The sequence below is a fragment of the Eretmochelys imbricata genome, chromosome 8, assembly GCF_965152235.1.
Source record: "Eretmochelys imbricata isolate rEreImb1 chromosome 8, rEreImb1.hap1, whole genome shotgun sequence".
NCBI lineage: Eukaryota > Metazoa > Chordata > Testudines > Cheloniidae > Eretmochelys > Eretmochelys imbricata.
In genome coordinates this window covers 34,619,429-34,645,466 of record NC_135579.1, presented here as the reverse complement: position 1 = coordinate 34,645,466, position 26,038 = coordinate 34,619,429, and the positions used below count along the sequence as shown (strand labels likewise).

The 26,038-nt window shown below is 46.2% G+C and overlaps 1 protein-coding gene across 9 annotated transcripts in view; it reads left to right on the top strand.

Annotated features, from left to right (window-relative positions):
- Positions 1 to 26,038, top strand: part of SIL1 (SIL1 nucleotide exchange factor) — a 213,668-nt gene that overhangs the window by 90,111 nt on the left and 97,519 nt on the right. The window lies entirely within an intron of this gene.

Here is a 26,038-nt window from a genome sequence, read left to right as displayed (position 1 = left end):
TGTTTCCACTTGCAGGATGCAAATTCTGATGCTGTTGAGCCTTGAGAGCCTTCTGGAGAGCACTGCTCAATGGGGCCCCATGAATACAGTCTTGTGGCACCAAACGTTCTGAAATGGGGTTGAGTAAGGGCTTTGTGGCTCTAACTTCCTCAGTACATTTCTTGTCATGACTGGTTGCAGGTGCAGGGACTCTCTCTGCAGCACTATTGGTGTTGAAGGGGTATCCCAAACTCCCTTATCTTTTACTGTTAAAGTATTTTATAGTTCAGTAGCTAGTTATGACCATAACTGTTTAGCTTGTGGTAACCTGCTAACGCCAACTTTTTTATTCTGGACCCTAAGGGTATGTTTACACAGCAAAGAAAAATCTATGGCTGACCTGTGGCTCAGGCTGTGAGGTTGTTTCATTGCTGTGGAGAGTTCCAGGCTCGGGTAGGAGCGCAGGCTTTAGGACCCTGTGAGGTGGGATGGTCCTAGGGCTTGGGCTGGAGCCCGAGCCTCTAAGTCTACATAGCAATGAAACAGCCTCACAGCCCGAGCCCCGTGAGCTCGAGTCATCTGGCATGAGCCAGCAGTAGGTGTCTGTCTGCTGCATAGATATACCCAAAATCATACTGGATGAGCAGCATTGTCACTCTGGCGCTCTGACTAGGTCTCTAGTGGCATTTCCAGCTGAATTGCTAGCTGGCTGTTTGTGCATATAAAGAGATTTTGGCTGTCTCAAGAAATATCCTTCTGGTCAGGGTCTATTTTTGCCTGTGTGGTTTCTGAAGGTATGTCTGCTTCATTGTGGGCCATGGTTAAACTGACCAATGTATACCAGTTTCTTTGCTTCTTCTCAGGAAGCTCCTCATAGTCTGCACATGTAGTGGGAGCATTACCGGAGTGTTGGTTTTGTTTTTTGATCTTTTTGTTTTTAAATTCTGCCACTGCTCTTCAGTGCAGCATTGACATGTCTTCTGGAAGTACCCCTTCTGCATCTGCTCTGCTAGATCTTGACATTCCAGTGACTACTGGAAAGATGAGACTAAATGTTCTCTTCTGCCCAGGAGGCAGGGACATCCAGTATCTCCTGACAAGACCATAGGGAAGCACAGACCATAGGGTGTAATGGACTTAGAGACTGTGAACTATGTGAGCAGGCATCACAAATTAGTACACTTGGGGTGTGTCAGCATTTAAACAGAGGAGAGACATCTAGCTAGATAATCCCACAACAGTGAAGAGCACATGGGTAACCAGACTGGTCAATTCAGATATGAAGCAGTGCAGTGTTGAAAAACACTGGGAGGACTACCTGAAGCAGTATAGTTAATTTGATATGGGAATGCATCCACAAGAACCCTGTAGCAGTTTAACTCATTCTGAAGTACAGCTATACTAAGTGGATCAGCTATACTAAGTGGATTAATTATAGCAGGATAAGACTCAAGATAAAGAGGGGGAAAAAAGCATTTTATGTGTTAATGTGAGGCCATTTGTGCTGACAAACTTAAAAAATACACAGAAGAAACTTTTCTGTGTACTCAAAGCCAGACCTGGACAGGCCTCCAAAAATCCAGCTAAGAGGGCAGCATGAGTTATATGTCCTCAGAGGTATATGTATGTTCCTGCTGTTTGTCCTGCCTGGAGGAAGCCTATTCCCTGATCACTGCTCAGTAGGCAGCAGAGGCTCTATGCTTTCCTCAGTGAGGAGATCTCATGAGTTCAGTCACAGGTCTGACCTCAGATCAACGCCTCCCACTGTGGTGGGACGGAGTAGGATATTTTCAGGTTGAGAGGCAAGATATGGATGAATCAGGGACCAAAGAAGTCTGTGCTAAAGAGGCATAAAAGCCATGCTCCACAATCTGCACTAGGCTTTAAGGAGTCATAGACATAAGGTGCTGAACTTTATTGATGCTGAGGCCAATTTGGCTTCTAAGGAATTTACTGTGCAGGTTCTTTATCAGTGCTGTGAACTTTCTAGAATCAAGGTCCTAAGCAGGCACCTATTGTGTGCAGGTGCTGGGAATTTCTTCAGTAGCATAATGCTGTTCTTATGTAACAAGCTGATGCAAGACTCCCTCAGTCTGGGCTCTTGGAAAATTATACCATCACTTACACCTGTGTAAACCTTTGGTGCGGAGTGGAGTAGTGCAGTTGAAACTAAGATCAGAATTTGGCCTTGCAGTTGGAACTTAGTTAATAATTCTGTTGATGATCTGTAAGCCAAAATAGAACCCAGCCCACTTCCCCAGACCCGACTCCAAGTACATGCAGGGAAAAAATCTGCTGAATAATAAGGTGCCATTTTCCCACAGTTAATTTTGAGAGTTGAACCAGGCTGTAAGGAAAAAATAGTTTCCTTGAACTTATTGGTTCAAGTGTACTTTGCATTAATAAAATTTACATACATTTCACTCTCATCAATAAAAATGTGTTCTGCAGTGTAACATTGTTGCCTCTGTACTGGGGTCACTTATATTTTACTTGCACTGTTTGATTTGTTGAGAGAGAGTTAAAATCTATATGCCAGATCCTCAGCTAGTATGAACTGCTGTAGCTCCATCAATTTCAGTGGAGCTATACTGATTGACATCACCTGGCCCTATAACTTTTCCAGCATTGCATTATTCAGCACTTGTCCTAAATGATACCTTGCACTTGTACAGCACTTTTCCATTCGAAGGTTTCTAAAGCACTTGCTGTTTCTGTCCATATGACACCACCGATATTTATCTAGCTCTGGAGTAGAGAAAGCAGCTAGAACACACACTGAGGGAAGATATATTTTGACAGAACCTGAAGTATAAGGATGCCTTTTCATATACAATGCTTTGCTTGACCTTTGATTCGTGATGGGGGACATTTGATGATATAGTAGCATCAGTGGCAGAGCTCTTGGCATTATTGGCACTATAAATTGTCCTGGATACAGTCTAAAATTACACAAGATACTGATGTATCTTCTGAAAGGATTTCCTTCCTGGGGGAAGTTACTGGCCATTATGATGATTTAGTTCTGCTTTGAGTACAGAATTCTTAGTAGCACATGGATGCAACCCTTTCTTTAACCCTCGATTCCATTCCAAAGCAGGGGGTGGGTGTATTTCTGACTTCAGAGCAACCGTTCCAAATACAGGGGGATTATTAATGTTACAGTTTTAGAGGCTTAAAGTCAAAGATTGGCATCTGTAATGTGCATGCAAAATTTGTGTGTACACATCTGTTACACATGTAAACCTCATGTTGGCACATGAAAAATGTGAAATTGTGCTCATAAGTATTCAGTTAGTTGTGCAAATCCAGTCAGGTGTGTGTGTGCTGCGTGCACGGTCGTCGGAAAGTTTTCCCTTAGCTGTTCCTGTCGGGTCAGCTGTGGAGCCCCCTGGAGTGGCGCCTTCACGGCACTGGATATAGGACTCTGCTGACCCCATGCCTCCTCAGTTCCTTCTTACCACCAGTGACAGCCGTTGGAATGGCGATCGCTTGCCTAGCAAGTGGTTCCCTTAGCGTTCTTTTCATAGCGTAGTTTAGTTTAGTTTAGTTGTAGTTATTGTTAGTAGATAGTTTATATATAGTAAGGTTGGGAGCGGGGTTTCCCCAATCCTTAACACACACGCACCCCTTGGGCTCTAGGGCATACCACGAGCCCAAGGCTTTAAACCCTGTAGAACCTGCAGTAAGCCTATGCAGTAAGCCCATGTAGAACCTGCTGTAAGCCCATGACTTGTGTCTGAAGTGTCCAGGGGAGGCACACCAGTCAGAAAGATGCAAGATCTGCAGAGCTTTCCGCCCAAGGACTAAAAAGGAGTGAAATTTCCAACTTAAGCAATTGCTCATGGAATCTGCTCTTTGTCCCCAGTCTGCTGTGGAACACCAGGACCCGGCACCAAGCGCGTCCATACAGAGTGCCCCAGCATTGGTACATGACGCAGTGCTGAGAAGGACTCTAATATAAGAGACCCTCAGCACCAGCGCTCTCCGGCACCACACGCTGAGGAGACAACCTGGCACTGCTCGCTTCACTGGTGCCGTACAAGCGGCACAGAAAAGTTGACAGGGGGCGCTCCCTAGTGCCAAAAGCAGCAGAACTGGAGTTGCTGCACTGGTGCGTCCCTTGAAGGAGCATCCGGCGCCCAAGCAGCAAGAGTCGGTGCCGTCGACTTCCCTTCCCCTGAAGGGACCATCAAGTCCAGCGCCCAGTGACTTCCTGGATGGGCAATGCCAGGTGGAGGAGTTAGAGCTACCCTCCACCTCGGACACTTTTGAAGCCGCCAGAGATTCAATTGTCATGATGGCTCCTCAGCCCCTGGCGGTCACAGATAAGCTTCCGGCGGCGCCGCGATCAGTGCCATCTAGAGGCAAGCCAGCCATGATGCAGCGATCATCCTCTCCTGCCCGGCACCATTCACCTCAGTACTGCTCCAGATCGCCATAGCCCAGGCACTGCTCACTGGCACCAGATTCCATGTGGGATTTCTCGACACCAATAGGATGTCACTCCCTTTCCCTGGTACCAAGGACGGAGCGCACCGATCCCTGGCTATGAGAGAGGACTGGCACTGATCCACGGCACAGAATTCCCTGCACCAGTCCCTGGCATGGGTGCCTTGGCACCAGTCCTCCACATCATCAGCTTGGCACCGGTCCCTGGTGCAGTCTCCTTTGGCTCCAGCATGGTCATCACGATTGAGATCCATCTCATCGGACTCGGACGGTGATTCCTTCTTTTCCCATTGCAGCCGCCATGGATCTGACAGGTGACAGAGGTAGGCTCCAATGCCATGGCACCCCCTCTGGCAGCCTTCAGCACAATGGCCCTTTTGGACCCCCTGGGCTTACCATCAGGCCCAGGGCTCTTTTTCCAAGGGCTCCCGCTTGGTGGCCTCTGAGCACCAACCACCCCAGCCAGCCAAGGACTGGCCTATGCCCTGGGGATCTGAGGCGACCTTGGCACAATCCCCACCACTGGCCCAGGTCGCCACCGAGGCAAGACCCATTGCAAGGCCAGGCTACCGCCACCATGGCTATGATTGCCACAGAGGTACCAGACACTGATCCGGGAGAGGTCAGGGAGCCAGAGGGCCAGGAGGACCCCGTTCTGCCATTGGCCTCCTCATCTTCATCCTTGGTCGAGGCGGTGGCAGGAGCTTCAACCTTGGGCCTACCTCCAATTGACCCAGGGCCCACCAGGACCTTCTCCAGAGGATTACCTGCAACATGGGGTTACAGGAAGAGGTCGAATCTGAGGACCCCATGGTCAACATCCTTGCACCAGAGTGAGCATCCCTTGTAGCTCTGTCACTAATAAAAACGATCCAGAGCAATATTAAGACTCTGTGGCAGAGTGGCAGACCCCTACTTCAATGCCGCTTACTGCCAGGGGTGTTGAGCGCAAGTACTTGGTCCCCTCTAAGGGATACGAGTAGCTGTTCTCTCGACTTGCAACCATGCTCTCTGGTGGTGTCAGAAAGAGAGACAGGGGCAGCAGGGGCTGCCCCCTAAATCTAAAGAGTCGAAAAGGATGGACCCTTTCAGCAGGAAGGTTTACACAACTGGTGGCCTGCAACTCAGGATAGCTAACCAGCAAGCTATCCGCAGTAGATATAACTTCCACTCATGGGGCTCTGTGTTGAAGGTTAAGGAGCTAATTCCACCAGGCTCCAGAGCCAAGTTCTCAGCTATGAAGGGAAGGCAGTGGCGCAGATCTCTTTGCAGGCTTTGTTGGACTCGGCCGCCCGCACTCTTTCCCTAGGAATAGCGATGAGGAGGAGATCATGGCTACAGGTGTCCGGGTTGCCCCCGGAGCTGCAGCAAACCCTGTGTGACCTATCATTTGAAGGTGCAGGGTTATTTTTGGAGCAAACAGACTCCAAGCTGCACAGGTTAAAGGACTGCTGGGTGACTGATATTGTTGGGCACGCACACTCCAGCAACCCAATGAAAATATTTCAAGCCCCAACTGCAACAGCAGCATCCATATCCTACTTGGCTGAGGCAGGATTTTTATAAGTGCAGGGGCATGAATGGCTAGCGTAAACCATCCAGTCCCCCTTCTGGGCAGGGTCAAGGACCGACCAAACCTTCGTTGGGCTCTAAGTAGGCCTTTTCAAGGTGCGCCTGAAGATGGCACACCCGCCATGGCACCTGATCCTTCCTCTTGTTTTATGAATCATTTGTCCCACTTCTACTGTGTTTGGTTCCAAATAACATCAGACCTCTGGGCTCTTCACACAGTAGAAGTGGAATATTCTCTCCAATTCTGCTCCTCCCCTCCCTCCCACCCCCCTTCCCGGTCTCTTTTCAGGGACCCTTCTCACAAGCAACTCCTTATCCAGGAGGTATGGGTGCTCTTCACCATAGCAGCGGTGGAGGAGCTTCTTTAGGAGCTGTGGGGCAAGGGATTCTATTCCCGCTATTTCCAAATCCCCAAGGCAAAGGTGGGTCTCAGACCCATTCTAAATCTCCGAGGGCTCAACAAATTCATGGTGAAGTTGAAGTTCTGCATTGTCTCCCTGAGCACAGTCATCCCTTCCCTTGATCCGGGAAACTGGTACACCGCTCTTGACATGAAAGACACATATTTTCACATAGCTATTTGTCCTGCGCACAGACGATTCCTACCGTTTGTGGTTGATCACAAACATTATCATTTCACGATCCTCCCATTCGGTCTATTGGTGGCCCCCCGAGTGTTCACCAAGTGCATGTCAGTTGTAGCAGTCTTTCTCCAGAGGAGGCAGGTGCAGGTATACCTCTACTTAGATGACTGGCTGCTTGGAGCGCACCAGGGAGCAGGTGGAACCTCAGGTCCGTTTAGTCAGATCCACTTTTGAAAGACTGGACCTCCTCCTCAACGTGAACAAGTCAAACTTGTCACCGACCCAAAGAACAGAGTTCATTGGAATCGTGCTGGACTTGGTACAGGCAATGGTGTTTTTACCAGAAACCCGATTCCAAGTCACGTCAAATATTATTCAAGGCCTCAGGCAGTACACGATCACTACAGCAAGGAGATGCCTGAGTCTTCTCAGCCACATGGCAGCCTGCACTTATGTGGTCCGGCATGCCAGACTGAGGCTCAGACCCTTGCAAGCGTGGCTTGCGTCTGTCTACTGCCTGAGGTGTGACAGTGTGGACTCGGTGGTTAAGGTGCCAGAACACATTCTCCAGTCCCTCCAATGGCGGCTCGACCCTTGGACGGTGTGCAAAGAAGTCCCCTTCAATAGTCACTAGCCCTCCTTGTCCCTGGCAACGGACATGTCAGCTCTGGGTTGGGGTGCAAATTTGGGAGATCTCCAAACACAGGGCCTATGGTCAAAGATCGAGCTCCCCCTTCATATCAATATCAAGAAACTCAGGGCAGTACGACTAGCATGCCAAACTTTTCAGGCTCGGCTGCAAGGACAGTGTGTGGCAGTGATGACGGACAACACAAGTGCCATGTTTTACATCAACAAGCAGGGTGTAGCCCATTCCTCCCCCTTATGTTGAGAAGCCCTCTGGAATCACAAGTGGTCCATCTGTCTGGATGGCATACACTCCATCTTCCAAAGGTGGGGGTTTCCCCAGATGGATCTGTTCGCCACCCGAAGCAACAGAAAGTGCCCAGTGTTCTGCTCCTTCCAGAATCACAGCCCTGGCTTGATTGCGGACACGTTTCTGCTACCTTGGGGAGGCCACAAGTTGTATGCCTTTCCTCCGATCCCTCTTGTGCACAAGGTACATCTCAAGATCCATAGGGACAGAGGGAAGGTAATTCTGGTGGCCCCAGCATGGCCTCAACAACAGTGATACACCATGCTCTTGGAGCTGTCAGTGGATACCCCGATCACATTACTACTCCACTCCGACCTGGTCACTCAGGACCACGGTTGCCTTCACCACCTGGACCTCCAGTCCCTCCATCTCATGGCATGGAAGCTTCATGGTTAAACCCCATGGACCTTCTGTGCTTGGAACCAGTAAGAGAGCTCCTACTTGGCAGCAGGAAACCATCTATCAGGGCCACTTCTCTAAGTGGAAAAGGTTCACTTGCTGGTGTGCCCAGCGGCCCACGCCTCCAATCCAGGTGCCTATACTACTCATTCTAGAATATCGTCTGCACCTGAAACAACCAGGCCTGGCAGCGTCATCCATCGAGGTACATCTTGCTGCTATCTCAGCCTTTCATCCTGGGGTATCTGGACGATCTATATTCGCTAGCCTATGGTTCAACATGGTTGAATGTTTCCTCAAGGGTCTGGAATGGCTACATCCTCGGATTAGACAGCCTGTTCCTGTGTGGGACCTTAACCTGGCCCTCTCCCATTTGAACCACTGGGGACTTGCTTACTCCTCTGCCTGTCATGGAAGGTGGCCTTCCTGGTCATAGTCACATCAGCTAGGAGGGTGTCAGAGTTAAAGGCCCTTACCTCCGACCCACCCTACCTGGTCTTCCACAAGGATAAGGTGCAACTCAGGCCTCACCTAGCCTTTCTTCCCAAGGTAGTGTCACACTTCCATACTAGTCAAGACATTTTTCTACCTGTTTTTTATCCTAAGCCTCGTGCCAGTAGTCGAGAGCAGAGGCTACGCTCATTGGATGTTTTGCAGGCGCTAGCATTGTACATCGAGCACACTAAGCCGTTCAGGCAGTCAAACTAGCTGTTTGTGGCGGTAGCAGACCGGATGAAAGGGCTTCCGGTCTCATCTCAAAGAATATCTTCCTGGATCACAGCATGCATCCGCATATGTTAAAAACTGGCCAAAGTCCCAGCCCCAGTACAGGCCTCGTCAGCAGTGTTCCTGGCCCAGGTCTTGATACAGGAAATTTGCAGAGCAGCAGCTTGGTCCTCGGTTCACATGTTCACCTCTCACTATGCTACCTACCACCCAGCATGCCAGAGATGATGCAGCACTTGGCAGAGCGGTGCTCCAATCAGCTATTCCTTAACTCTGACCCCACCTTTGGAGTGGAGCTTGGGAGTCACCTGATTGGAATTGACATGAAAAAGCACTCGAAGAAAAAAGTTACTCACCTTCTCATAACTGTTGTTCTTCAAGTTGTGTTGTTCATGTCCATCCTGCATTCCCCTCTGTTGGAGTAGCTGGCAAGAAGGAACTGAGGAGGCACAGGGTCGGCAGGATCCTATATCCAGCGCCATGAAGTCTCCGCTCCAGGGGGCTCTGCAGCCGACCCGACGGAAGCTGCTAAGGAAAAACTTTCTGATGACTGTGCACGCGGCACACACACACCTGACTGGAATGCACAGGAACAACACATCTTGAAGAACAACAGTTACGAGAAGGTGAGTAACCATTTTTTCCCAGCTGCTCTGTGATGGGGCTGGGCACTGAAACTGAGGGTAGGGAACCTCTTTCTTGTGTTCTCAGTGATCCCTCTGCTGGGGCCAAGGCAGTATGGAGAAGGAAGTTGCCTGTCCCGAATGCCGAGAGGATAAGAACTGGGTCTAATGGGGTTGGGAGAGTAGACTGGGACAAAGAGCCTGGAGTGGGAGACAAGAAGTGGAGACTGAGACTGACTGGGGTGATGAGCATGGCAGCTGGGGAAAGAAATGTGAGGTGGGTGTTGGGAGACTGTAATTGGATGAGGAGCCGGGAGTGAGACTAGCATTGGCTGGGCAAGGAGACTGGGACTGGGATGAGAAGCCTGAGGGGTGGAAACTGGAACTACTTGGGTGAGGTGAATGGGACTGGGACAAGGGGCCAGTGGTGGGGAAGGGACAGGCTGGAGGAGACAGGATAGAGTCTGTACCCACTAGAGCATGCTCTTCTCCAGAACCTGGAATGGAACCCAAAATCCCTGAGTCTCACCATTCCACTGCTCTTAGGAAATATCTGTGAAGTCCACTGTCAAAGTGTCTCATCCATCTCTAATGCTGATGGACATAGAGGATGGCTATCAGTTACTCCATGAGCTAAAATGGCAGAGGCCTGTGCAGTAAGTAGATCTAAAAGTTCCTACCTTGCTGAGGAGACATGTCAGTATGATGCTACATGATGGAATTTGCTTTTTCAGTTTACTTTTTTAAAACTCTAGGAAATTGCATACAAAAATATGTTAAAAGAATGTTGTTAAGGGTTCAAAGTCAAGGACTCAAAAGTTAGGAAATGTCAGAACTATAGGATCCCTGCTCTATTCAGTACACAGGATGGACCTGCTGTTGGTATGAATCAGGGTTCTATAGTAAAGGATGAGGTTGGCCATAGGACTCCCTGCCTCATTTGTTGGAGTAGTTGGAAGTGTAGTCAATGAGAAAGGGTATTGCAAGAAGAGAAAAGATGGGCAAATGAATATTTCCCTGGAGAATCAGGTTCTAACCCTGCCTCTGCTGCCGAGTTCCTGTGTGATGCGGGGCAAGTCACTTAAACCAAACTTTTCAGAGGTGGTCGCTAATTGTGTGTTCCTCAATTATATGAAAAATATGCTCAGATAAATTTGTTAGTCTCTAAGGTGTCACAAGTACTCCTTACCTTTTTGCGAATACAGACTAACACGGCTGCTACTCTGAAACTGTTCATAAAAGGTGTAGCACAATACCTCTTGCCCATGCCTCATGGCCTTACTCACCATGGCTGGAGCAACAAACCGACTCTTGCAGTAGCCAGCAATTGTGGTTATGTTGTGGCTTGTAGTGAAGTGTACTGAGGGGTGTTTTTTTATAAAAAGAATTAACGTTGCACCAGAAATAATGTTTTCACTGTCAATGCTACCCTGGTGTTTTGTATTCCTTGCAACTGAAACCTTGTCCGTTGGGGCATCCTCCACACTGGGCCAGAGACTTTCCCAGATTAGAAGGCAGAAAAAGAAGACTTGGGAGGACATGTTCAGTGAGTTAATGTGTGCCTTGGAGAGTGACAAGAACATGGAGGATTACACTGTCTGAGAACCTGGACATGGACAGGAAGGACAGGAGAGCATGCAGGAAGAGATGCTGCGGATTATGAAGAAGCAAGACATGTTGAGGCGTCTGGCTGAGGTTCAAGAAAGGCAGCTGGATGCCAGAGTCCCTCTGAAGCCTATGCTGAACCTACTGCCATCATCGCCAAGTTCCATATCCTCCTCCCCAAAACGTCCTGTGAGGCAGGAGGGGAGGTGAGAGACAGGGGAAAGTTCAGTATCCCTTGCACTCAACACCAGGGGAGGGTACAAGGACCAGAAGGTGCACATTCCCACACCTTTGATTGTTATTGCAGTGCATCAGTAAGCAAGCTATCCATGCTTCTTTTCCTCCCCATCCCCATTGTTATCAGCCCTTTTGCCCTAGGTTATCTTACTTTTCTTTGCTGTCTCTATGTGTGTGTGTGCATAATAAAAAATGGATTGAGGAGAAAAGGCTCTTTATTGATTCAACCATGGTGGTTCGTGGGGGTGGAGTTTACAGGGGAGAAAGTGCAATGAAGGGGACAGTTTAGTAAGGAACAACACAGATAAGTGTCACATTACTCTGGCTCACTGCTGAAACTGGTTTTCAAAGCCTCATGGAGACGCAGAGTTCCTCGATGTGCTCTTATTGTCTTGGTGTCTGGCTGCTCAAAATTGGCTGCCAGGTGATCTGCCTCAACCCCCCACCCCACTGGAAACTTTTCTCCCTTTGTTTCACAGATATTATGGAGCGCACAGCAGGCAGCAATAACAAAGGGGCTACTTGCTCAGCCTATGGTTGAACTGCTCCTTACTGCTGTCCAGGCTGCCTGTGTACAGCTTCATGAGCCATGGGAGCAAGGGGTAGGCTGGGTTTCCCAGGATCATAATTGGCATTTCAGCATCACCAATGGAGAGTCCCTGCTTGCAGCTTTCTGAACAGACTGGAGTTCCTAAAGATGCACGTGTCATGCACCTTTCCCAACCATTCCCCGTTGATGTCAGTGAAATGGCCCCTGTGATCCACCAGCGCTTGCAACACCATTGAGAAGTACCCGTTTTGGTTTACGTACTCTTTGGCAAGGTGGTCTGGTGCCAAGAGAGGGATATGCGTTCCATCTATAGCCCCACTGCAGTTAGGAAACCCCATCGCAGCAAAACCATCCACTACGTCCTGCACGTTGCCCAGAGTCACTACCCATCTGAGCAGAAGTCTATTGATGGCCCTGCACACTTGGATCACAGCAGATCCCACAGTAGATTTACCCACTCTGAATTGATTCCCCACTAAGTGGCAGTAGTCTGGCGTTGCAAGCTTCCATAAAGCTTCTCCACTATCAGAGCAGCTCTTATTTTAGTATTGCTGCACTTCAGGGCTGGGGAAAGCTCTTCACACAGTTCCTGGAAAGTGGCCTTATGCATTCGAAAGTTCTGCAGCTACTGCTCATCATCCCGTAGCTGCATAATGATGTGGTCCCACCAGTCACTGTTTGTTTCCCAGGCCCAGAAGTGGTGCTCAGTCATGTCAAGGTGATGCGTGACTGTCACCAGCAACTACGAATTGCTGCACTCTGTCTTCCAGCAGGGCTGCTTGCGTAGCATCACGTTGTTCCGTGCGGTGGCTCCTGTATTGGCTCCGTAAATACTGTAGGATAAGGCTTGAGGTGTTTGTAGTGCTCACAACAACAGTATTCAGCTGGGCGGGGTCCATGCTTATTGTGCTATGGATTTAAATGAGGAGAGCATGGTGGGTGTTACTGACCAGGAAAAGTGAGGAAGGAGATGCTTGTGGAGAAATGGGCAAATGAAGTGTCAGTGCTGGCCTCACAAGCAGAGAGAAGGTGGTGGAGGCATAAGTAGAACCCAAGGCACATGCTAGAGCAGTTTTTGTTCATAGTTTCTTCTTACTTGAAGGGTCCATCATGTATCATTGTAGGCTTCACTGACTGCCTGAGGAAGAGAAGAGACCAAGCCAAGAAGAGCAGCCAGAGATGCTTTGGCAAGGAAGGATGATAAATGTTGGTCTTACTGAGCCATAAGCAGGTACAGAGGCCAATACCTGTATAGTGCATATTTAAACAAACAACTGCCCCCCGCAATTGCAGGCCAGTCTAGAAAGCAGAAACAGCTTGGGGAATTGGGAGAACAGTGTGGTCTATTAAGCTGGCAGTTGTGTTTTCAACATAATTAGTTGTCCAACAGAGTGCCCAAATTTAGCTGATGCATTTGCATGTGTAATTAAGTATGCCGTATTGAAAAGCACTTTGCTTGCAATCCTTTGTTCTGTGTTTGCTGCAGATCAAATTACTGACGGGTAGATTTGATTTTTAAATCGTTTAAAAAACATTTTCATTATATCTATTGGGGAAAACAAATTACAGAAGAGAAGGCCTCTTAGATGCCACTAGAACAAAAGGGTGACTTTAAAAACCTTTCCAGGTAAACAAGTATTTGAGGCATAGTCTGATGGACTGTATTTAAATAAATCTCCATTAATGCAACAATTAAAGTGACAGTTACAATCAGAAAAGTCACGTAATGCAAAAATATGAAATCCCAGTGATAACATATGTCATTTGTTGCATGTCCTGTAGGTTTTATGGTATGTGTTTCCCAGCAGAGCATATGATCAAAGGCCTCTGCATTTCTGCTTGTGGGACATAGTGCCCCTTTGGCACGGAGTTCACAGAATCCTCTTTAAAGCTGTCTTCACTGCGGGATTCCACCAGTGTGAATGTGCAGACATGGCTCTGGTTACTGGTAAACAATATCTCTCTGTCTCTGTGTCTGTCTCTTAATCTTCTCATTTAACAAGAAAGACAATAGTGCATTATGGTAGACCCTCGTGAAGGGTGTGATGAATAGGCGCCGACTCCGTCAGTGCTCCGGGGCTGGAGCACCCCCAGGGAAAAAATGGTGGGTGCTCAGCATCTACCAGTAGCCCCCCAATCAGCTCCTCCCTCAGTGCCTCCTACCCACCAGCAGACCCCACCAATCAACACCTCCCCCTCCATTCCCACGCCTCCTGCCCGCCACAATCAGATGTTTCGTGGCATGCAGGAGGCTGGGAAGGAGCGGGGAGGAGCGAGGATGCAGCGTGTTTGGGGGAGGGGGTGGAGCAGAGAGGGGAAGAGGTGTGGCATGGGTGAGGCCTTGGGAGAAGAGGTGGAATGGGGTGTGGGGCTTGGGGTAGGGCTGGGGATCATGCGCCGACTTTCCAAAGTGCCAGAGGGTGCCTGTGGTGTGATCTATCTACCATTGCAGTCTGTAAAGGGACTCCCATTGACTTCAGTGGCAGTTGGATCAAGAATGTAATCACCCTTTGCTATGCCGAATGCCTCCCAACTTGCACGCTTTAAATTGTTTCTCTGCTTTGCCGCAAATGCTGTGTAGCAAAAATAGCTGTGTAGTACGGTCTCATTTTACTTAAATGTTGTTATTTTTATGGACTAAATTACAGAACATTGTAAAATGAACAAAGTAAAGCAACTTTTGTGATACAGTATGCTTGGCTTTTTGAACTGTTCTCTTAGTAATTCACCAGGTTCAATAATTCACTGAAATCACAGGTGTGAATGAGTGAGATTCTGTGCTGTTCAATGTATTCATAAATGATCTGGAAAAGGGGATAAACTGGGAGATGGCAAAGTTTGCAGATGATACAAAATTACTCAAGATAGTTAAAAGCTCACAGCAAGGAGTTACAAAGGGATCTCACAATACTGGGCAACAAAAAGGCAGATGAAATTCAGTGTTGATAAGTGCAAAGGAATGCACAGTGGAAAACATAATCCCAGCCATACATATAAAATCATGGTTTCTAAATTAGCTGTTACCATGCAAGAAAGAGATCTTGGAGTCATTGTGGATTGTTCTCTGAAAACATCTGCTCAATGTGCAGCAGCAGCCCAAAAAGGGAACAGAATGTGAGGAACCATTAGGAAATGGATAGACAGAAGACAGAAAATAGCATAATGCCACTATATACGTTCGTGGTACGTCCATGCCTTGAATACTGTATGCAGGTTTCGTCACCCCATTTCAAAAAAGATATATTACAATTGGAAGAGATACAGAAAAGGGCAACAAAACGGTTGGGGTATGGAACAGTTTCTGTATAGGAGAGATTATGAAGACTAGGATTGTTCATCTTGGAAAAGAGATGACAAAGGGGAGAGGATATGATTGAGGTATATAAAATCATGACTGGTGTGGAGAAAGTGACGAAGGAAGTTTTATTTACCCCTTCATATAGCACAAGAGCCAGGGGTCTCACAATGAAATTATTCAGCAGCAGGTTTAAAACAAACATAAGGAAATACTTCTTCACACAACACGCAGTCAATCTGTGGAATTTATTGGTAGAGACTGTTGTGAAGGCCAAAAGTATAACTGGATTTAAAAAAAAAAATAAGGTAAGGTTATGGAGGATAGGTCCATTAATGGCTATTAGTCAGAGATGGTCAGGGATGCAACCCCAGGCTCCGAGTGTCTCTAAAGCTATGTCTACCGATAAATCGACCGAAGTTATGCAACTCCAGCTATGTGAATAACATAGCTGGAGTTGACGTAGCTTAGTTCAACTTACTACAGTGTCTACACTGCGCTGGGTTGACAGGAGAGACTCTCCCGTTGACTTACCTTACTCCTTTCATTCCTGGTGGAGTACTGGGGTTGACCGGAGAGTGCTCTGTTGTCGATTTAGCAGGTTTTACTAGACCCGCTAAATCGACCCCGGTGCATTGATTGCTGGAGTGTCGATTCCGCAGTAGTGTAGACATAGCCTAAGCCTCTGACTGCCTGAAGCTCGGAATGGACAACAGGGCATGTTTCACTCAATTGCCCTGTTCTGTTCATTCCCTCTGAAGCACCTGGCCCTGTCAACTGTCAGAAGACAGGATAAAGGGCTAGATGGACCGTTGGTCTGATCCAATGTGGCCTTTCTTATTCTGGTGTATGTGAAGTATGGTCTAGTTGCTGTTGCCAGGATATGGTCTGCTATTCAAAGGTGCCACTCTCATTGACATCCATGGATTTGTCAGTGCTGAGCACTTCTGAAAATGAGGCTAATGACGTTTGCATTACTTGACTTTTTTAGTTTCTATGTGATATCCCTTGTGGAGGGTGGGTTGGCTGCTGACACTGGTGGGAGGTTGCAGAGTAAGACTGCCCTTCACGTATCCTACAACAGCGGCTCCTGTCCCGGAGGGGCTTGCTGGACTTGACTACCTCTCAGGGTGTTGTGACCTGGCCCATGGTTCACTTGTTCACAGTGCTGCTCCTGTTTGGCCTGTCTACATCTCCACAGATGGAGATGAAGGGGCAAACAGGCCAAATTTGATTGGCATTGTGACTTAATGTACGGGATTGCAGTGCCTGAAGTGGGGAGCCGAGCCCAGCTAGCCCTGCAGTAGAGGAACCACTTCAACTGGGACAGTGGGGTTTGGGGGTCAAAGAGGACAGTCCCAAGAAACCCAGGACTGTTGGGAGGTCTGCAGTTTTCAGACTTTACTAAATCAAATAGATTTTTTTTTTAAATCACATGCTTTGCTGAGAGCTAGCTAACTGCCAAGTTCAATCTTTATTTTTTTTTAAAGGGCGGTTACAATTTTTTTGTAATGACAAAAGTATTTTGTGTTTTCCACTCTTCCATAATTCAAAAGAAGCCCTTAAACTTTCAAGATAAAATCACTCTCAGATAGGAACTATGCACGGAAGATTTCAGCTCCCAAAGTGAATTTTCAGATAGTTTATCAGCAACTGAAATAACTAGGTTATAAAGAAAAGGTATTTTCAGCGTTAGTTATAATAGGCTATCAGTGACTTCTGTAATTAATTATAATAATCTAGAGAATAACAGAACTATGAGCAGTGAGTGGCATGTATTTTATGAAGGACAAATCTTGCTAGACAAGCATGGTCACTTTGTGGATACAATTACAAAATTAGTGGTTGCAGTAGAAGTTACATCTGAAGTTTAGTAAAATATTGGATACAGTGTCCAGTTGCTTTGGATATGAGCCCAGCCATTGGCCGATGCACTGCAAACCAGGTGTAATGAGTTCCTATGAATTTAGCAGCAGGTGTCTGGTGGGATTCTGCAGTGAAGTTATAGGTCTGATTTTTATTAAATGTTTTCATAAATGATCTGGAAGAGATGGTAAATAGTATGCTAATTAAATTTTCAGAGGGTACTAAATTAGGAGGAGTTGTGAATGCTAGTGAAGATAATGAAATAATATAAAAGGCCTTAAGAGAGTAGAAAAGGATCAGGGAATAACAAAATGAGATTCAGTCTCTCTGCTTCCTCTTTCTATCAGTAATCCTTCTCTTCTCGACCTGTGCTTGTTACATTTCTCTCGCTTTTGTATGTAAAAATGTTCCAGTTTAAACTAATGAACAATCTGAGGAGTATATGACTCCCCTTTGTAAAACTTGCTGGTGCTTTGACAACCTCTTGGCCACTGTATGTACTATGCAGAAAGTTCAGTCTCACAGTATATGTCAACCCTCTTCAGAATAAAGCCTATCCATTTGCTTTCCTACTAACACAGCATTAAGCACAGGAAATAAGCTTCCTCTTTGTGCATCTGTAGCATGGGGCACAATCCACTCACATAAAATCATATCCTTTCAACAGCTTTGGCCTATTGGAGATGAAACAGGCAGTCTGACAGTGGGGCAAGGGTAATTTTACGGGATTATGCCACTAGGGAATGTGCATGCACCTCATTATCTGGATAGTCAATATATAGGTCTAGAACAGTGGTCCCCAAATTGTGGGGTGCATCCCGCTAGGGGGGCATAGAGGAACATTTGTGGGGGCAAGTTGAGGCCCGGGCCAGGCCCCAGGGAGTGCGGGGAGGGAATGCCACCCACTCTGCTCTACCCCCAGCTCCGTTCCTGGCCCTGACTGCAACCTGGCCCTGGCCCTGGCCCTGGCTCCGGCTCCGGCTCCACTCCTGGCCCTGGTGATGGGGGAGGGGGTGCGGACAGATTACGGGTGGGGGGACGCAACATAAGAAGTTTTGGGGCCACTGGTCTAGAGCCTTGGATAGAGCCAGGGAGTGTGTAACAGAGCTCAGGGGAGGAGGCTGTGTCCTTTTTTCTTATGAAACTAATAAATACTCCGGCATCAGATAACTTTTGCAGGATTCTCAAATTATCTGTCACATAGTCTTAGGTTGTTTTTTTTAATATCACAGTGTTGCTGTTTGTTTTGCAGGTAACATACACACATTGACTTGTGTATTCTTTTGTTGCCTGTATGAAATAAAATGCCTCTATCCCCATTCGCCCACTCAAAAGAAAACAGAAAGAGGAGATAGGTAGATTTTATCAGACACTTGCTCGTATATCAAGAAGATTATTTCCTAGAACTGTAGAGCCATTTACTGAATCATAGCTGTGCTTTTCACACTATTGATAGATTTTTCAAGTGTTAAGCCAGGATACTTAGTCTGGGGGGAAAACAGAAGGGTGAAGGAGGAGGTAAAGGCGGATAAGGGGACGGTTTTGGTGGTTATCAGGGAGGTTGTGTGTGTGGGTTGCGGAGAGTGCCACCGCCTACCATCAGCCAAACTTTTCCTTTACCCTGGAGATTTGGCTTTACCATCAGTAGAAAGCTGGTTTAAAGATAGGTGTGGGAAGCTCACTGGAGATGTTGGGGTTGGGAGGGCACAATTTCATCGCTCTCAGTGGAGGAAGTGATCCATCTTGCACCTGTTTTAATATGACCAAGTTCGGGCCTCAGTATATTTCTGGAAGGAATGAATTCCATAAGCTGCTGAGGATGTTCAGCCTCCACAGACTTATGGGCTTGTGAATTTACATTTTATCATTAGCAAGAGAACATTGTTAAATGAAGAAAAAGTTCTTAACAAAAGACTAGTTGAAGAGGTATTTGTAGAAAGCAAATCTTATGGAGCAGGAAGGGTCTCTCAAAGCCAATGAGCTTAGTAGGACACTGGCTCGCCCCCATCTATAGTACATCATGTGTTCCTTGTATGGGACTAATGGAGCTCTCTCTCCAAGGAACTGATGTATTTACTATACATTATACATATGAAATAAGGTCTACCGAATCGGACTAGAATGGTTTTTAGGCTAAACCATCTACAAAAAAATCATGCTTAACATAAATGGAGACCATTAATACCACATGACACAGATGATATCCTGTATCTTATCGCAAACCTAGGGCAACAGACCTGTTCGATCATCTTTAACTCCTAAGTCTAAAAGGAATTCATACATGTGTGTATATTAGGGCTGTCAATTAATCACAGTTAACTCACGCAATTAACTCAAAAATTAATCGCAGTTTTAATCGCACTGTTAAACAATAGAATACCAATTGGAATTTATTAAATATTTTGGATGTTTTTCTACATTTTCATATATATTGTATTCTTCATTGTAATTGCAATCAAAGTTTTTATCATTTTTACAGTGCAAATATTTGTAAAAAAATAATATAAAGTAGTATTTTTCAGTTCACCTCATACAAGTAATGTAGTGCAATCTCTTCATCGTGAAAGTGCAACTTACAAATGGAGGGTTTTTTTGTTATATAACTAGACTCAAAAACAAAACAATATAAAACTTCAGTGCCTGCAAGTCCACTCAGTCCTACTTCTTGTTCAGCCAATCGCTTAGACAAAGAAGTTTGTTTACATTTACAGGAGATAATGCTGCCCACTTCTTATTTACAATGTCACCAGAAAGTCAGAATAGGCATTCACATGGCAGAATAGGCATTTTGTAGCTGGCATTGCAAGGCATTTACATGTCAGTTATGCTAAACATTCGTATGCCCCTTCATGCTTCGGCCACAATTCCAGAGGACATGCTTCCACGCTGATGATGCTCATTAAAAAAAATAATGTGTTAATTAAATCTGTGACTGAACTCCTTGGGGGAGAATTGTATGTCCCCTGCTCTGTTTTACTCACATTCTGCCATAAATTTCATTTTATAGCAGTCTCGGCTGATGACCCACCACATGGTGTTCATTTTAAGAACACTTTCAGTGAAGATTTGACAAAACACAAAGAAGGTATGAATGTGAGATTTCTAAAAATACCTATCCTAGAATCATAGAATATCAGGGTTGGAATGGACCTCAGGAGGTCATCTAGTCCAACTCCCTGCTCAAAGCAGGACCAATCCCCAACTAAATCATCCCAGCCAGGGCTTTGTCAAGCCTGACCTTAAAACTATCTAAGGAAGGAGATTCCACCACCTCCCTAGGTAACTCATTCCAGTGTTTCACCACCCTCCTAGTGAAAAAGTTTTTCCTCATATCCAACCTAAACCTCCCCCACTGCAACTTGAGACCATTACTCCTTGTTCTGTCATCAGCTACCACTGAGAACAGTCTAGATCCATCCTCTTTGGAACCCCCTTTCAGGTAGTTGAAAGCAGCTATCAAATCCCCCCTCATTCTTCTCTTCCGCAGACTAAACAATCCCAGTTCCTTCAGCCTCTCCTCATAAGTCATGTGTTCCAGTCCCCTAATCATTTTTGTTGCCCTGCGCTGGACTCTTTCCAATTTTTCCACATCCTTCTTGTAGTGTGGGGCCCAAAACTGGACACAGTACTCCAGATGAGGCCTCACCAATGTCGAATAGAGGGGAACGATCACGTCCCTCGATCTGCTAGCAGTGCCCCTACTTATACATCCCAAAATGCCATTGGCCTTCTTGGCAACAAGGGCACGCTGTTGACTCATATCCAGCTTCTCATCCACTATAACCCCTAGGTCCTTTTCTGCAGAACTGCTGCTGAGCCATTCGGTCCCTAGTCTGTAGCGGTGCATGGGATTCTTCCGTCCTAAGTGCAGGACTCTGCACTTGTCCTTGTTGAACCTCATCAGATTTCTTTTGGCCCAATCCTCCGATTTGTCTAGGTCCCTCTGTATCCTATCCCTACCCTCCAGCATATCTACCTCTCCTCCCAGTTTAGTGTCATCTGCAGACTTGCTGAGGGTGCAATCCACACCATCCTCTAGATCATTTATTACAGCACTTGACCCAACTTTTAAGAATCTGAAGTGCCTTCCAAAATCTGAGAGGGATGAGGTGTGGAGCATGCTTTCAGAAGTCTTAAAAGAGCAACACTCCAATGAGGAAACTACAGAACCCAAACCACGAAAAAAGATCAACCTTCTGCTGGTGACATCTGAGTCAGATAATGAAAATGAACCTGCGTCAGTCCGCACTGCTTTGGATTGTTATCGAGCAGAACCCATCATCAGCGTGGACCCATGTCCCCTGGAATGATGGTTGAAGCATGAAGGGACACATGAATCTTTAGCATATCTGGCATGTAATAATCTTGCGACACCTGGTACAACAGTGCCATGAGAACACCTGTACTCACTTTCAGGTGATGCTGCAAACAAGAAGCAGGCATCATTATCTCCTGCAAATGTAAACAAACGTGTTTGTCTGAGCAATTGGCTGAACAAGAAGTAGGACTGAGTGGACTTGCCGGCTCTAAAATTTTACATTTTATTTTTGAATGCATTTTTTGTAAATAATTCTACATTTGTAAGTTCAACTTTCATGATAAAGAGATTGTACTACAGTACTTGTATTCGGTGAATTGAAAAATATTATTTCTTTTGGTTTTCTTATAGTACAAATACTTGTAATCAAAAATAAATATAAAGTGAGCACCGTACACTTTGTATTCTGTATTGTAATTGATATTAATATATTTGAAAATGTAGAAAACAGCCAAAAATATTTAAAGAAATGGTATTCTATTATTGTTTAACAGTGCAATTAATCTCGTGATTAATTTTTTTAATCCATTGACAGCCCTTATTTTTTATATATATATAAAATGTAAATCCACACACTTATCTACTCTGTATATGTACACAGAGATAAAGATCCCTGGAGGGCAGGGATAGGATACAGAGGGACCTAGACAAATTGGAGGATTGGGCCAAAACAAATCTGATGAGGTTCAATAAGGATAAGTGCAGGGTCCTGCACTTAGGACGGAAGAACCCAATGCACAGCTACAGACTAGGGACCGAATGGCTAGGCAGCAGTTCTGCGGAAAAGGACCTAGGGGTGACAGTGGACGAGAAGCTGGATATGAGCCAGCAGTGTGCCCTTGTTGCCAAGAAGGCCAATGGCATTTTGGGATGTATAAGTAGGGGCATAGCGAGCAGATCGAGGGACGTGATCGTTCCCCTCTATTCGACATTGGTGAGGCCTCATCTTGAGTACTGTGTCCAGTTTTGGGCCCCACACTACAAGAAGGATGTGGATAAATTGGAGAGAGTCCAGTGAAGGGCAACAAAAATGATTAGGGGTCTGGAACACATGAGTTATGAGGAGAGGCTGAGGGAACTGGGATTGTTTAGTTCTAGACTATTCTCAGTGGTGGAAGAGGACAGGACAAGGAGTAATGGTCTCAAGTTGCAGTGGGGGAGGTTCAGGTTGGATATTAGGAAAAACTTTTCACTAGGAGGGTCGTGAAACACTGGAATGCGTTGCCTAGGGAGGTGGTGGAATCTCCTTCCTTAGAAGTTTTTAAGGTCAGGCTTGACAAAGCCTGGCTGGGATGATTTAAATGGGTATGGGTCCTGCTTTTGAGCAGGGGTTTGGACTAGATGACCTCCTGAGGTCCCTTCCAACCCTGATATTCTATGATTCTATGCATGTAGGAAGGGATGATGAGATATGAAGGCTTTAGCAACAGGAGCTTGGGGAAAAAAATTTATTGGAGCTAATTTTTGTATCCACTGTAAATCCAGGTTCCTTAGTTACCATGACTCATTTTCAGGGCTAAGAGGGAGATAAGAAAAACCTCTACAAATGACTGAAAATAGATTTTTTTTCTTCATTAATGTACTACCTCAGGCTCTTCCATGGCTAGGAATCAATGGTGGGTCCCACTGGGAATCTGGGAATCTCCCCTTTCCAGTGGTATAAAGCTCCCATTTTTTATCCCTGTAGGGGCACAAGATAGCAAACTTGAAAGTCATTTACGTTTTGTATGTAGAGAGTTGATGCTGGTGCAGGACTGAATTTTAGCTGCCTTGGACCTCAGGCAGGTGTGATTGTTGTGAGGAGAGTCCATAGTTAAGGGTCAGAATGGCAATGTTTCTCTGGTGGGTTGGGTTATTGTTATTTTGTAAGCTGCTCAGGAATTTAGAAAGTTAGATGCTGTCGCCAAGAGACTGGTTAATGGCCAGAGGGTGGAAGAGATGGTCCAAGGTGCATAATTCATTTATCATTTGGCTGTCTGTTGCATCACATGGATATTACCCACCATACCACATATGTGATATACATGAGTGTGCATATGATTTGCCTGACTGTCTTCTACTTTATTGCCTTAAAATTGCTGTAAAATTTGTGGTTCAGTCCTGCCCCTCTTATGCACGTATGCAAGGAGAAAGAAGGGCACAGGAGAATCTGGTATATGTTCTGTTTGGCGTAAAGGCAAGCAGCATTCTGCATTGATGCACAAGGGTGTGCTTACACACAGGGCTCTGCAATGAGCCAGGGTGCAAGCCGCAGCCTGGAGAGGTGTAGATTGGTGGAGAAGTGGCACAACTGGGTCAGTAGCCAGTCGATGCACATGTTGCAAAATCAGCAGCCAGCCCTGGCCAGTAGCACATCAAGTACCTTCTTTCACTGTACTGGCTTTTTTGGGTCAGGGCAGAACGTAGCTCTTATTGTTTAAGATGGCAACATAACCAGTGATAGAATCATGGGAGGTTAGGGTTGGAAGAGACCTCACGAGGTCAGCTAGTCAAACCCCCTGCTCAAAACAGGACCAACCCCAACTAAATCATCCCAGCCAGGGCTTTGTCAAGCCAGACCTTAAAAACCTCTAAGGATGGTGTCAAGGTTCCTCCGCCACTCTGAACGCTAGGGTACAGATGTGGGGACCTGCATGAAAACCTCCTAAGCTTATCTTTACCAGCTTAGGTCAAAACTTCCCCAAGGTACAAAATATTCCACCCTTTGCCCTTGGATTGGCTGCTACCACCACCAAACAAATACTGGTTACTGGGGAAGAGCTGTTTGGAAATGTCTTTCCCCCCAAATACTTCCCAAAACCTTGCACCCCACTTCCTGGACAAGGTTTGGTAAAGAGCCTCACCAGTTTGCCTAGGTGACTACAGACCCAGACCCTTGGATCTTAAGAACAATGAACAATCCTCCCAACACTTGCACCCCCCCCTTTCCTGGGAAATGTTGGATAAAAAGCCTCACCAATTTGCATAGGTGACCACAGACCCAAACCCTTGGATCTGAGAACAATGAAAAAGCATTCAGTTTTCTTACAAGAAGACTTTTAATAGAAATAGGAGTAAATAGAAGTAAAGAAATCCCCTCTGTAAAATCAGGATGGTAGATACCTTACAGGGTAATTAGATTCAAAACATAGAGAATCCCTCTAGGCAAAACCTTAAGTTACAAAAAAGATACACAGACAGAAATAGTTATTCTATTCAGCACAATTCTTTTCTCAGCCATTTAAAGAAATCATAATCTAACACATACCTAGCTAGATTACTTACTAAAAGTTCTAAGACTCCATTCCTGGTCTATCCCTGGCAAGAACAGCATAAAGACAGACAGAGACCCTTTGTTTCGCTCCCTCCTCCCAGCTTTTGAAAGTATCTTGTCTCCTCATTGGTCATTTTGGTCAGGTGCCAGCACAGTTACCTTTAGCTTCTTAACCCTTTACAGGTGAGAGGAGTTTTCCTCTGGCCAGGAGGGATTTTAAAGGGGTTTACCCTTCCCTTTATATTTATGACACGCCCCCCAAATCTCAGCTAGGGTGAAACACTGGCTGGGATTTCTTCCTGGAGCTCTAGGAAAAACAGAGTTAATAAGACACATGCATCTCTAAATATACTACCAAGTACATAAACACTAACAATATTTTCCATATCTCAAGGACGATTTTAACCAGTCGATTCTGGGAAACTTTCACGGGAGAGTGCATCAGCCACTTTGTTAGAAGCTCCTGAGATGTGTTGGATGTCGAAATCAAAATCTTGGAGAGCTAAACCCACCGAAGAAGTTTTTTGTTAGTTTCTTTGACGGTGTGAAGCCACTTCAGTGCAGCATGGTCGGTTTGCAGGTGGAAACGCCATCCCCAAACATAGGGGTGTAGCTTTTCCAGAGCGTAGACAATGGCGTAACATTCTTTTTCACCGACTGACCAGTTGCTTTCCCTCTCAGACAGTTTTTTGCTGAGAAACACTACAGGGTGGAATTCTTGATCAGGTCCTTTCTGCATTAAAACTGCTCCCACACCACGCTCGGATGCATCTGTGGTTACTAGGAAGGGTTTGTCAAAGTCTGAGGCCCTTAGTACAGGGTCAGACATGAGTGTCACTTTAAGCTTGTTAAAGGCCTTCTGACACTTTTCAGTCCACTGAACAGCATTTGGCTGTTTCTTTTTGGTTAGGTCTGTCAGTGGGTTGGCGATGTGGCTGTACTGCGATACAAATCGTCTGTAATAACCGGCCAAGCCTAAGAAGGATTGAACCTGTTTCTTTGACTTTGGGACAGGCCACTTTTGGATAGCATCCACTTTGGCCTTTAGGGGGCTGATAGTTCCTTGACCCATCTGGTGTCCAAGGTAAGTCCCTCTGTTTAGGCCTATTTGACACTTCTTAGCCTTAACAGTTAGTCCTGCCTCCCTTATGCGCTCAAGGACTTTTTGTAGATGTTCCAGGTGGTCTGCCCAGGAATCCGAAAATATGGCCACATTGTCAAGGTAGGCGACTGCATATTCTCCTAATCCCGCTAGGCGTCCATCTACAAGTCTTTGGAAGGTGGCGGGTGCATTTCGCAGCCCGAAAGGGAGTACATCAAATTCATACAGCCTGAGATGTGTGGTGAAGGCTGACCTTTCCTTGACAGATTCATCTAGCGGTACCTGCCAGTACACCTTGGTTAAGTCCAAGGTAGAGATGAACTGGGCCCATCCCAGTTTCTCTAATAGTTCATCTGTGCGTGGCATTGGATAGTTGTATGGGCGAGTTACAGCATTTAGCTTACGGTAGTCCACGCAAAAATGTGTTTCCCATCTGGTTTGGGAACTAAAACCACTGGAGATGCCCATGCACTTCCAGAGGGGCGGACTACACCCATCTGTAACATATCCTGGATCTCCCGTTCTATAGCAGTTTTAGCT